The sequence below is a fragment of the Thunnus maccoyii genome, chromosome 15 (assembly GCF_910596095.1).
Source record: "Thunnus maccoyii chromosome 15, fThuMac1.1, whole genome shotgun sequence".
NCBI lineage: Eukaryota > Metazoa > Chordata > Actinopteri > Scombriformes > Scombridae > Thunnus > Thunnus maccoyii.
Window position 1 is genome coordinate 17,965,338 of NC_056547.1, and position 14,712 is coordinate 17,980,049.

The 14,712-nt window shown below is 42.0% G+C and overlaps 1 protein-coding gene across 1 annotated transcript in view; it reads left to right on the plus strand.

Annotated features, from left to right (window-relative positions):
• The window catches only part of sdc3 (syndecan 3), a 38,391-nt gene that overhangs the window by 12,865 nt on the left and 10,814 nt on the right, over positions 1 to 14,712 (plus strand). The window lies entirely within an intron of this gene.

A 14,712-nucleotide genomic window follows, 5' to 3' on the forward strand; every position in this document is an offset into this window, starting at 1 on the left:
AGGTGTTTTTTGCATCAATTATGGAGCTGGAGTCAGAATGTGTGTTAGCCTAGCTTAGCATAAAGATGGAAGCAGGGTAAAGCGAGAGAAATATGCCTACCAGCACCACTAAAGCTCATATTTACATTATGTATCTTGTTTGTTTAACCCATATAAACAGAATTATAGAAATTACAATATGTGGTTTTAAGGGTGTTGGAGTTATTTTTTGATTACACTTTATCTCTCCACTCAGTGGTTCTATGCAGAAACTCAAGCTAAAGCAAACTTTGCCACATACTATTGGTGAGGTCCAGGTTTTGGTGTTGCTCCCTGTACAGTCGCTATGGTACCAAACCTGGCAACCGCACTGCAACGACAAGACTTTGAGACACCGTACATGGTCACTACACCCGGCTGTTGTTTGCCAAGAAAGCAAAATGTTCCAAAATGTCGAAGTTTTCCTTTAAAATGTGACCCTTAGGTGGACTCTTTGAATGATAAGGAGTGATATTCCCTTCCTGGGTTATTTCATTTGAGTATTTACAGGAATAAAACAAAAAAGAGTCTAATTTGGTGTCTTTTCTGTCTTTTTAACCTTTTACCACCCACTATTCCACCTGCAGGATACTTTCACCATGTAAAAACATCAGGGACTGTTAGTACTATAAGAAGTTGCATGAATTTGATCGTATAATATCTGAATTGATAGATTATACATTTCTCTTTTTGGTCATTGTGGTAATTTTTTGAAAAAACTGCTATGTCATAGATAGATAGAAATAAAGGGTCAATAGAGGATCTGTTAAATTCTGTTATATCAGATAATGAAAAATAAAAAAAATGGACATCTGCATTTCCTTTGAGGCAACACATGAGTCATTTATTGAAACAGTCAGGAGAAAGAAAATGTCTAATGTCCCTCAGTAGTTTCTCATGTTGACTCATGATTCACTGAAGTCTTCTGACATTGATTTGTTAGAGTTAATCAGTATCTCATGATAAATATCTGATTAGGTCACAAGCATTCAGTCTGTGCAGCCCATTAAGACGGAGACTGAATGCTGCTCTCGCTTTATCTCCAGTTCAGTCCGCCGCCAGATCTCACAATCTGCGTAATTAGTGTTCGATATCAAGGGCTGTTATGATACATGAAAAATCAATCAACTATCTGGCTGCGCTGACAGTCCCTTGGCCTGCAGTCATTGGCTTCTGGAGCGACCTGAAAACTGCTCCAAGGGTTGCGGTTGGGTGCCATTTTGCCAAAGTCAGTCAACCAATGGGAAGGAGCCAAGAGAGCGTAGCAAGGTCAGCTGCTCGGGATGCCCCTGGAGCAGCAGTTTGTTTACCTCCTCTCTCTCTCTCTCTCTCTGTGTGTGTGTGTGTGTGTGTGTGTGTGTGTGTGTTTGAGGGGAAAAAGAGAGGTATGGCATGATGATAATACGCATCATGCCCTCTCGCACACACGCTCACACTTGCAAAGGTGCATCTTTCCATTCCAGATTGAATTACACAGAGCTGATTGGATTTTTCTCCCCTGCATCAAAGACAAAAACACTCTTCTCTCCTTCTCCACCCTGTCCTCCGCCCCCCCCCCCCCCCCACCCTCTACACCCCACCGCCTCGCCTTTGGGTCCATCCATCCCATCATGCCTGCCTATCTTTTTTTTTTTCCCCCCTCTCAAGTATTCTCCACTTGTACCTCTTCCTCTCTAAAATTCTGCCTTTTATTCATTGATTTTTCTCCTTCCCCTTGTTGTTTCTTCCTCGGGGTCTGTAAAGTCGCATGACTGTCATTAGCCTGATTGCACAAGCTGTAATTATGTGAACACACACGCAGACGATGCCTTGTGATTCACATCACCGCATATGGGCAGAAATGTGATTCTCATCATCGTCGTCTGCGAGCATTTTCTCGTGTAAGTGTGTATGTGTCAAGGTTTTTTCGATTTTGGGGCTGAGAAGAGACCATTGATTACCGTTTCTGAGTGTACACTGAGTGCCCCTCTCTCTCGGCTACACAAAGGCATCATGGTCCGCGGGGCGCTCTCTCTCTCTCACACGCAGCCACATTTCTGAGCCCTTTTGAAAAGTTCCTTAGAAACACGAGAAAAGTTCCAGCCACAGGCGCCACGCCCTCCCACTGGCCCTACAGAAATAGGCCCATTGAGCCAGGCTATAATCACACACACATACATGCACACACACACACACACACACACATATAAATCCGCATTCAGCCTTCTCCTCTCTCCAGCACTTCATAGAGGCAGCGACAAAAACGCAGTCATTGACCAGCCAAGCAGCAGTATTCACTACTCACTGCGACGTTTCACCAACCAAACATCAATACACTCACCAGCGCACGCACACACACACACACACACACACTGGCACTCCCTAAACACCATGGACAAAACTTCTAATACACACACACACACACACACACACCCTCATAAGCACACACATGCACGGCATATTGTGGAGTGTGGGAGCGGCAGTTGTGCCAGACTCTCAAGGCATTTCTGGCAGCAGGATAGTGACACACACTCACTCACTCACTCAGAGATGCATGTTTCATAAGGTCATTTATAATAGAGGAGGATTCCACGCAGAGGGGCCTCGTGTGCGTGTGTGTGTCTCTGTGTGTTTCTTTATGTGTGTGTGTGTGTGAAGTAGCCTTGAGATGTGGTCTTTAATCCTATTGGATTGTCAGATTAGTGTAACAGCTGGGTCCTACATACAGATATACATCTCTCTGCCTCTCTGTCGCTGTCTGTATCGCCCCTCCTCCTATCATACCGCTTCCTCTATACTCCACCGAGCGATGAGTGGATCTCTGCATTAGTGTGTGTGTGTGTCTGTGTGTAGAGGTCTCACAGCTCCAGTCCATTACACGGTTTCGAGCCAGCTGATGTGTCGCTACACATACACAGTCATGTGACCCCCACTGAGTCTGCGGCTCCAGTGTCAGCTGCTCGTTTTGTCGCAGGCGCCGAGACGTTACAGGTTAAACACACTCTGCCTCCGAGGGCCCGAGTCGCTGCTCTTTCAGCGCTGTCCAGCTGATCACGCTCTCACTTCAAACACGAAACAGAATATTGCATTGATTTTTAAAAACATTTTATTTATTAATGTATCCTCCCTGTAACAGTGCATACAACAACAACAGAGAAAAATATATATTAACATAAGTATCTAAGTAATAGCCCTTGCAATAGGCCCTTTATATTAAAAATACATAGTTTAATGCAAGGTTGATTCAAAAAATGTGATTTTGCAGAAACACAGCAACAGTTAAAGCAGCATTTCAAATACAACTACTGATTAGTTGAAATAGCTGATAAAATGAAGGGCTGGAAGAAGTTTCAGTCTAAATATCAGTGCTGAATGAAGTTGAAGTGTCAGTTTACAGTAAGTCTGAGTGATTAAATTGAAGTTTGAGTGCTGAAAGGAGTTGAAATGTCCGTCTTAGTATAGTTGATAAGTTGAGCTGAAGTTGTCAGTTCAATGGAGAAATTAGACCCAAAAGTATAGCACTGAAAGCAGGTGTACAGTAAACTGAACAGTAGGAGAGCTGAAGAAGTTTTTTTATCATTCAAAGGTGAAGAGCTGAGAGCTGAAAGGGTGTGAAGTGTCAGTCGAAGTGTAGGGATTGAAAGGAGAAATGTTGTTGTCATTCTGCCTCCGTTCTTCGTTTTTCCTTTTCCTCCATTCGATTGAGTTTCTCTCTGTGTCCCCTCTGTTGGAACAAATACGATTGGCTGTCACAGTGAATTGACCTCATGTTATTATTATTATTGTCCTCATAATAGTACGTGGGATAATCCCTCATTGCACTTATTTTTTTGAGCTTCCTTAGAATAGAGTAACCACGGTGAAAGTCAACCTCATAAATGTAAACAAATGGATGAATATGCAGAGTGATTCAGTAAGCCTGCATTTATTCAGGATATAGATCCCTACGCAGTTAGCCGTAATGGCTGCCACGGGCGGCTAGTTTCTGTGTTTATTTTGTTCTGACCCTGAGACAAATGTTTAAAATGATTAGTGTAGAAATCATGTTTATTTGGAAAGTTGTACATCTCTTTGAGCGATTCCTCATTTCCATGAATCGCTATAATGGAGCTGGCGAGAGCAAAGTTAGCGTGACCCATAGAGCTACGATTGGAAATACATCAGGTTGAAATAAACTAGAATTTACCTTTTAAGAGTAAGAGAAAACAGCAGTTGACACATCAGTTTAAAATAAAAGATATAAAAGCAGTAAAGTAGTAAAAATGGTTGAAATTTTAGTTCGCATGGAAATACTGAAGACAGTTCAAGTGTAAGCAGTCAAAATGTCAGTTGAAGTGTGAGATCTGAAAGTAGTTGAAGTGTCAGTTGAAAGGTAAAAATCAGTTCAGTTGCCACATTGTTAATGTAATGGGTGAAAGCAGTTGAAGTGTATAAAAGAAGAATGTAGGTTGTCTGAATAGAAAGAGGTCAAAATGTCTGCTTACACATACATAGATACATAAATACATTTTTTTAAATGATCCATTTAAACACAAACCTCAATTTGAACACTCTGAACTTTACAATCCATTGTATGAAAGAGGGGGAGGCAGCCTACACCAAATATTGCCATAAATGGATTTAATTTTGGGTCTATTGCTTTGTGTCTCTTACATGAGATGAATATTGAAAGTCTGTATTCATGAAGATGGATTAAAATTACCTTTCAGTGATCCAGAAGCCTGATTTTTCTCTACTGTGCACCAGTTCTATCCCTGCAGCTCTCTGACCAAGCCCATTCACTGTACCACATACCATATTTAGCAAATGCATGACTTTCCATAAGGGCATTCATCACTTAGATCATCTTTGTCCTTATAACTCAGTGTAGAAAGATAATATTAGTGCTTGGATGCTTTTCAGCTGTGGTTTCAGTGCAGCTCTGAGAAGCTTTAGGGCCCGAGCGAGCTGGAATAACAAACTAGAGCCAATGTAATGCCATCCTCCCACAGGTTTTGTAGAGGGGAATTAATACAGCCAATGTGGCTGTGATTTGGATCAGCCACAGCAGCGCTATCTGGAATCTGATCGGCAGAAAGGACTAAAAATAGGGGCGGGGGAAAAAGTGTTTCACTCATTTCCTGGCTGTTGTACACGAACATGTTTACAGTTTTCACTCAGTGATTCACATTCATTGGTCACAGGGAGCACTCGTGTGTGAAAAAATGAGACAAACATGCCGGAAAAGATCAGAATGTGTTTGGCTGGGGACTAAATCAGCGTTTTTTACCTTCCCACTCAGTGCTACATGCAGCATCATGTCCACAAGAATCTTTTTTGGCGCTGAATAGCAGTTTTAGACTATTACATATTTAAAAATAACAAGAGCAGCTATGAATGTCAAACTTTATTTTTGTTGTAAAAGCCCCAGATTAGTGGGAAATATTGGCACCTGACACACTTTTTCTCTTAATCCTCGTGTAGTCTGATTTTATCCAAGACATCCAGAAACACTTCCCATCTTTTAAACAGCTAATCAGTGTAAAATTGCTCAGCGGGTTCCTTCTCCCAAACACACGAGTGATGACTTCTCATGACCTCCCGCTGCAGCTGTTAATGTTAAGAATCTCTTGACACTAAGTGATAATTTAACTTAAAATTACAAAAAAATTAGAGCTATTTTAACTTGGCTCGCTGCCAAAAAAGCAGCCTGGCAGCTGAAATGATTATTTCACAGGAGGAGATGCTCATCACAGATATTACAATAAATGTGTTGTAATATAGTCAGGAAATCATTTTGATGGCTGCAGGCCACAAGATGAGGGTTTTGACATAAGGCAGGGCATCATTTATTGTGTCATACTTGAGAGTCAGAGTGTAAACAGCAAGCTGGGAGGAGAAGGTTTGATTTAGGGGCCCAGTTAAGCACTATAACAAAGTGCATGCATTACTGAACAGGCCTACCAGGGCGAAGTTTTAAAGTGGTTCATTGGTAAGTTCAGTTAAACGTGGGGACATCCCAATCTCCTGTGTTTAATCTGATATAAATATTCATTGTACTTTTCTTCATTTTCTCCTAATACAGCTGCACACTTACAGTAAGCCTACGTTAAACTTAGTAAAGCAGTTTAAATGTATTTGACAGCAGAATCATCCTTCTTTTTCTTTGATGGTTTGTTGTAATACATAGTTTTGCATGCGTTGGAGAGGATTTAGTCAGAGTCTCTTCATCCTTAAGCGTCGACAAAATAGTTTCAACCAACAACAGAACTCTTGAGTTAAAATTAACATGCAAAACAACCGCCAACGACGTGAGGGGGTGCTGTCGTGAGAAGAGGAGGCCTTCTGCGTGTCTGTGCCCAGCGGCCTGTTTTGTTCATAATCTGGAGTATATTTTAGGCTGTTATAACACCTAGTTAGACTGAGACAGGATTACTTTGACCCCCTTGGCTGTTGCATGCAGGTGTTAGGTGTTTTTAGGTTCACAGTAGCGCCGCCTGACGTCACCGCTACAAGATACTGTCTCGACATTCGACCGTCAGTGTGTGTGTGTGTGTGTGTGTGTTAAAAGGTGTCACCGAGTGTGTGAGCAGTGTGATTGTGCAGAGGCTTTCTGTGCTAATCTCTGCTGAAGGTGGCAGGTGTCTTAACCAGGCCATCACCTGGTATCCTACTCACTCACACACACTCACACACACACACTGCCTGTCCTCTATCTCTCTCTCACATCTCCTTGTCTGATTGTAAGTGTGTTAGCGTTCAGGTTGGCGGACATCCAACCTGCCCAGCTGGTAAGAGAGGAAGAGCGGGCCGGAGAGTGAGACGTGAGGCGGAAAAGCAAAAGATGGAAGGAGATTAGAGGTCACTTCTGACAGGGTCAGGGATCCACGCCGGAAAGAAATATGGGTGTGGAACAATACAAACAGTAAACAGGCTGCAGCTTTTCCTGCAGGCGCACAAAGTAGTTGGAGTGTATGCACCAATCGTTCTAACCGTCTCCAGGTGAGTTATCAACAGTCCGCTTCTGTCAGCGAACAGCGTGGCTCTATCTCTCCGACTCTTATCAGCGTGGGTCAGACGGCTCCGGAGAGGAGCAGACACAGAGACGACCGTGAATCAGCAGCCGCTTTACGAGGCGTGAGCACTCCGCCTACGGTGCATTAAACAGCAGGGAGGATAGAAATGTGGTCCATAAAGATCATTTTACTTCATTCTGGCTCTCGAATATCTGCCAGATGATTATTGTGTTTTAGCCAGAACTATCATGCCGTATTCATATGAAAACCAGCACTTTAGTTCAGTCGGGACACCCACGTCGAGGTTTCAACCGTTCATTGCAACAAATAATACACATTCAGTTTGGAGATGTGTATCTGAGCAAGCTTGACACACAATGTCCATGAACAGAGCCTGAAACACACACCATTAATGAAATGAACACGTGTTAAAAGCAACATTTACAATTTTTTGGGGCCAGAACAGAGACGGTTAAATTTTGGCATCAAAAATAAAATTTGGCATTGAAAACAAGACCTGAACTGAAAAAGGAAACATTGGCATTGAAACACTTGTATTGAGAAAAAGTTGTACTGGCACTGAAAAAAGGGCATTAAAAAAAATTACAGTCTTCTACAAGACGTTATTTGGATAAGCTGACTACATTTTGGGAATCTGCATGGTCACTTTCTCTCCTGTTAAATCTTAATAAAGTGACATATTAACAGTCCTACAGTGAAAATTACAACAGTATGGCTCAAAATCTCTGCCGTGATGCCATCGCACTTGGACATCATTGTCGGACCACAAGGCATACTGGGTAATGTATGCCCAGCAAGAGCCCTCCTCTCTACGCCAAGACAGTGACAGAAAGTTGAAAATGAAAAACAGTGACACTGAAAAAAACCTAAAAAAATTGTCACTGAAATAAGACAGACATGAAGAAAAAATCATGATGCAAAAAATATCCAAATAAAATAAGAGTAAGATCGTATGATTGTAATTTTTTTAATGCATGTATTTTACTTTTCAATGGAACTTGTTTCAGTGCCAATACAAATTTTCTCAATAGTGTTTCAACGCCAATGTTTCCTTTTTCAGTTCAGGTTTTGTTTTTGATGCCAGAATTAAACTGTTGCTGTTCTGGCCCCATATGATTCACATACACCTAAAAGCTAATATACAGGAGAAAGCTTAGCAGGTAGAGGGAGTTTAATTGCTGAAGGCAGAGCTCAACGACGGTGTATGTATGCCAGATGTTTCTATAGACTGCCTAACATTACAGAGACATGTCATCAACATGTGATTGGATGGAATATTGAATATGTGACATATATAAAGCTGCTTATGTCCACCAGCAACCAGAAAAATACATTATATGGTTTCATTCTTTCTGACTTTTCTTCAGTCTTTTCTTTTTTTGTGATATACCAGATAGTTTTAACTTTCTTGGTCACTAACCTTTATTAAAATAAAACAATCTGAGGGAAAATCTGTCTTTGGTGAAACTGCTCACAACTTATAGACAGATACAACCTGTGACACCAGCAGACGCTGCGTCATTTTGAGGGCTTACGGACCAAAAAGGTCAGGAGCCATATGGAGGTTAAATCTCTGCATCGGTCGGACTGTGGTGTGCTTAAGTTTAGATAGATTAGATTGATTGGTAATTTCATTGAAGATGCATTTTAGGATGCTGTAATGCCTCCAGATCATTTGAGAAGAAGACAAGTTGTTTCATTGCATACCTAAATGAAAAAAACAATACAGTGGACATGACCTCAGTATCTTTAACTGTATTTCAGGCTTTGCTTCTCCCTCAACTCCTCTATCTGTCCCTCTGTTTGCTGCCTCAGTAAACGGAGGGACAGATAGCGGAGTGGGAATCACAGATGGTGCCAGTATTCAAATTATTCTTCGCAGTTTGAGAGCTCAGAGATGCCGCAGCAGCTGAGAACATTCGCTCTAGATAAAATCTCACATATTAAAAAGCACAATTAGTGATTATTTCTCTATAGCAGAGCAGCATTGCGTCTACTGTATCGGGAGATTCATAATGCTTGTGCGTGTGTATGCATGGGTGTGTGTGTGTGTGCCAGGCATTGTGCAGCAGCAGCAGCAGCAGCAGCAGCAGCCACTCGGGTTACTGAGGAATGCATTTGAAGTCAATCACAATGAAGCTCTCTATCTGCCCAGCTAGCCTGAAGGGGATCTCCTCTGAACTGAGCTGGACCAGCCGGAAAATCAACAAAAAAAAAAAAAGAAATCATCTTTGCGTCACACACATCTCAGCTAATCTTCCACCAGCACTGCGCGCGCGTGTGTGTGTGTGAGAGAGAATTAATGTGTCTCTATAACTACCTCTGCCTCCCATTGTTATCTGGCTTCCTGCACTGTAGCATTAGCTGAGCTGCACACACCCATTGTTCCTGCGGACAAAACACACACATCATGATCTGTTTCCCTCACATACATGCTGGTAATTGTCAGATAACCTTCACAAACACACCTTGTCATTGTCAGGTCGCTGCAGTATTGCCACTTTAATATCACACATTAATCATCTTGCAGTTTTTTTTCCCACCACTCTGATCCCAAATGAAAATCTTGAACAAATCAGCTTCTGTGGAATATTAATATCTGTGAATCCACAGCGTTGTCGGGTCAGGTGTAAAATCTGGGCTCCGTATCTGTAAAATGAGCCGATACACACACGTCCACACTCTCACAGAGCGGCGAGCAGAGTGTATAGGATCAGATGTTTAATGCAAAACCTGATGTCAGCTTTAGATCAGGTGTCTACCTGAGTCACTGGAAATGTTATAACGTCCCTCAGAGGACGCACCTGTGCTTGCTTTGTCAGAACATGACACTTACCCCCAAAACAACCACCACTATATTTGTCCGCTCCTGTGTTTTTTGTCCCTCAATTTGATGTTTTCCCCTTCTCTTCTTACACAAGTATACATAATTATATCCTCCACGGTCCCAGATTGTTTTAAAAAGACTCCAACTGGCATCGCTTGTCTTACAATGGCAGGGCTTCATACATTGCCAAAAACCAGGATTGCATTCACTCCCACAGCTACAGCGGAATATGGCTGTCATCTTACAGTTTCCATTTATAACGAATGGGAACAAAATGCAGTGGTGGAGGGAAATTGAGGGCAACATACAGATGATTTTGGCCCCGGGTTATGTGTGCGGTGGTGGAGAGCTCGTTGCGTCTCGCTGTGGTTAGTTAGCTATGTGGCGCAGGCAGAAAGTACAGCTGTTTATAGCTCCTGAAACGGAGGCAAAATGCAGAGCTGGCCCTATTCGATTCCGCCAAAATCACATAAAACACACACACCCACCCAAACAGGCAGGGTTGCTGGGGCATTTGTGTGCATACACACACGCACCACAAACAAAACCTGTGATTATACCCATTGAGAGACACACACACACACACACACACACACACACACACACGCTGTAATTAAATATAGTGACGCACTGCTGCCCGCCATACTGTGAATTCACACTTATAATATCGGCTCATAAATCTAACATGTTGAGGCACAGAGGGTGATTACATATGACTGTTAAAGGTTAGGATAAACATAGATGATGCACATTTGAACTCACACACCACTTCCAAAACTGAAAATAGACAAACAGCAGACGATCTTCCGCAGCTACAGTGTGTCCCGGACGTTGTTGTGTATTAAATGTGTGTATAGGGGACTTGTAAAAGGGGCCCCTGGGTGGGCTCTGGAGCCGCCTTGGGGGTTGGGTGTGTGTTTATTTAAAAGTGTGTGTGTGTGTGTGTGTGTTTTGGAGTCACGCTGAATTTAGGGGGCTAGCCTTGAGATAAGAAATGGGAGTTTAAGATGAAAGGAAAATGGGGCGAGGACGGGGATACACTGGCACAGAGTTTGTGGATCCAGGGGGCGAGACGAAGAGAGGCAGAGAGGGAGGGACTGATAGGAGGAGGGGGCGGGGGGGCTAGACAGTTTTGATGTTGTTTTTGAGGTTGTTTATTTGACGTTACATAACACCTTTGCTTATGTAGTTACAGCCCTCGTGTGTGTGAGAGACTGTGTGTGTGTGTGTGTGTGTGTGTCTGGTAGCCTCTCCCTGGGAGATGGGAATTTCTGTGAAAGGCAAAGGTTGCCCATAGCAACGGCCTTCATTGTAAAACCCTTGGAATACAGCACACACACACACACACACAAACACACACATTCGCACCATGCTCGCGCTGAGATGTCTTTTCAGTACTTTTCGGCACTTTCAGGGTTTGAGATCACCAGGCCTTCTCACACACACACACACACACACACACGCTCTCTCTCTCACACACTTAACACTCAAAAGCGTGAAGCACACACTCTCAGCCATCCACTTTGTGAAGCCTATATCCTCAGCCTGTCGAGGCTCCAAACAACTTCAAGTCAATTTCATTTCAGGAGGTACATATAGCGTTTCAGCTCTACCTCATGCTGAGATGTGATGGACTGAGATGCTCGGGTTTCTAGATTCCATTATGCTTTTATTGGCTTTTAAAGGCATCAGGTTTCCTCTGTCTGGAGCCGGGGAGGAGCTTCTGTTTCGTGTGTGCACAATTAGCATCACACAGGCTAGCAAGGAGAGCACTCTGCAGGCCCTCCGGATGGGCTTTAGATTTCGGAGGAGATAAGTTTGCTTTGGTCACATTTTTAGCGGTGGACCAACTGTTTTCCAACACCTGGAGCAAAACTGAACCCTTTGATTTTTGGGGGTTTGATTTTGGCAGCGGAACATTGTACTGCTTAGTATGCACTGAGCTGCATAGGTACAAAATATATAAAATGCAGTGGTGCGTGAAAACTTCGGATGCTTATGTAGAAGTAGCAATAGCACTCTGTGTAAATGCCCGATTACAAGTGAAAGTACAGAAGTATTAAGCTGCCGTGATCTACGCTGTACTATTTCATAGTGATGAACCCACAGAAATTACCACCCCAACTCTACTGTTCTCCTCAAACCTATGCAGCACTTTAGAATCTTCCAGCTTGTTGTTTTGATTTTACGGCCTGAAACTTTATCAGCGTTGTATCCGGCAGCAACAGGAAGCTCTTTTTAACTGAAAAGCTCCGATAAACATAGTGTACGCTCCTTGTCCAGGCACCAAACAGCAGACAGACAAAATTAGCATGTAGCTGGTGAACATAGTGAAGCATTTGGCTGCTGAAGTGCCAGATTATTTTTCTCAGGAGTTGGTGGAGAGAAAAACAGAGCTAAAAGGAGAGTGAATAATAGACTTAAATTCATCAGATCACCAGATGCACAACTCCTAATGCTAATGTTGCTCCATGTCTACTTTATAAGCAAATATTTTCTAACTAGTTTGACACTAGTTTGAAATTTATAAGGTGACAATATGTCAGTGCTGTACAGCTTTCTCTGCTTCCCTTAAGCAGCCAAAAAACAATTAATGCAGCTTTGAAATATTGAAATTAAAAGTACTTATTATGTAGAATTGTCCCATTCAGAATGTGATAATACTGTATATTATAATAATGAGCAATGAGTTATTACTGGCGCTGTAATGTGCAAGCAGCATTTTGGAATGAAAAACACAATACCCCCCTCCTAAATGCAGTAGAGTAGAAGTATAAAGTAAAATAAAATAGAAATACTCGAGTGAAGATCAAGTACCTCACAACTGTAGTTGGGTGGCTTTCAGGAGGTAGAGCGGGTCATCCACTAATCGGAAGATAGACGGCTCGATTCTTGGCTCCTCCAGTCCACATGCCAATGTGTCCTTGGGCAAGATATTTAACCCCAAGTTGCTCCTGATGGCTGTGCCCTCTGTGTATGAATGTGTGTGAATGGTTAGTTTCCTCTGATGGGCAGGTTGGGACCTTGCATGGTAGCCCCTGTACCCATTCAGTGTATGAATGTGTGTGAATGGGTGAATGTGATTTGTAGCGTAAAGGCGCTATACAAGTACAGTTCATTTTCCATTTAAGTGTGTGAGTAAATGCACTAAATTACATCCACCAATGACATAATAGCAGCAGAAAAAACATTTGACATATTGGATGAAATTAATAAAGACACGGTGTGTTTCAAAATGTGCATTATTTGTAAGTGTGGATGTATTTTGAGTGGCAAAAATGGGCTTTAGTTTAGATATATCTAAATATATTGTGAGTGCCTGCATTATAAATGAAATAAATGCAATCTACAAGCACAATGACATTTTAGCTCATTGTTTGAAAGCTATCTTAAACCATTCAGTGATGCATACTCTATTTAGAAATGTATCTATGCACTGCAGTACAGGTGGTGTCTCTTAAGTGCAGGCATTTGATAGCAGTATTAGTTGACCCTGTGTGATGGGAAAAGCCTCTGAGTGCTAAAGTGTATGTTGAAACATCGCAGGGATGTTGGATTGAGGTCAAGTGAAAAAGAGAGAGGGAGATGAATGAAGAGAGAGGAAGGATCAGCCTTAAAATGACCGGAGGCTGAGGTCATTCACTTCACAGGTTCAACTCCTGACCGATCGCACACTAATCTCTCTTACCTGACCCTGACAGAGGTCGCCGGGCAAGCTCACGCTTTCCCCTCACAGACGTACATGAAGTAGACCTGGATTAAAGTGGAATGATGATCAGAGAGGATGTTGGGAAATGACCCATGAGAGACATTAACAGGCATTTTACAGACCCTCAGAGTGCAGCTGTAAAATTCAAATGTACAGCAGAAGTTACTCAAAAGAGATGTGATGTTCTCCCACTCAAAGCCAACTCAACATAGTTCTGAAACGATTTACCGACAACAAGACATTACTCATATAAGTTCAGCTTCTCAAATGTGTGGATTTGCTCTGTTTTGTGTCCTTGTAAACTGAATATTTTGGGTTTTGGACGGTTGGTTGGACAAAACAAGTCATTTTAAGATGTCATCTTGTGCTCTCGGAAACTGTGATGGGCATTTAAGACATGCTAGGAATGTAGTACTGAACCGCAGACTGGCGCCATGTTTTTTCAATTTGCACAATACTTTTTTAATGACTAAATACCTGCAAAACTAGTGACATTCATATCAGCCTCAGCTGCACTTTGTGTTTAGTGCAGTTTAGCAAATATTAGCATGCTACTGTACAAAACTTAAGATGGTGAATGTGGTCAACGTTTTACATGCTGTACATTTTGTTAGCATGTTAGCATTTTCATTGTGCACATTTTAGCATGCTGGCATTAGCATTTAGCTAAAAGCACCCCTGTGTCTAAATACAGCCTCACAGAGCTGCTAGCATGGCTGCAGACTCTTAATGTTGTTATTTTCTGATATTTTATTGATAGAAAAACACTTAAATCCTAAAACAACAACTAAGTGGCCTAATTGTTTTGTTGATATTGACAATTTGACAACTGATTAACTGATAGACATTCTCTTGTTTCCGTTTCTTAAATGGATTTGCTGCTTTTCTCTGTTTTATATCAGTGTAACTGAATTTGCGTTTTGTATTGTTGGCCGGACAGAACAAGCAATTTAAAGACATCACTTTTGGGAATGTGAAATAGCCATGATATCACTATTTTATCACATTTTACAGACTAAATGATTCATCATCAGTTTAAAAAAACAAAACAATTCACAGATGAATCCATTTAAATAATTGTTAGTTGCAGCCTGAGTTCAAAAGTTAACAGCTTCTCTATGTTGTGCTGCTTTACAGGCTGAGCATCACTTGTAATTGACACG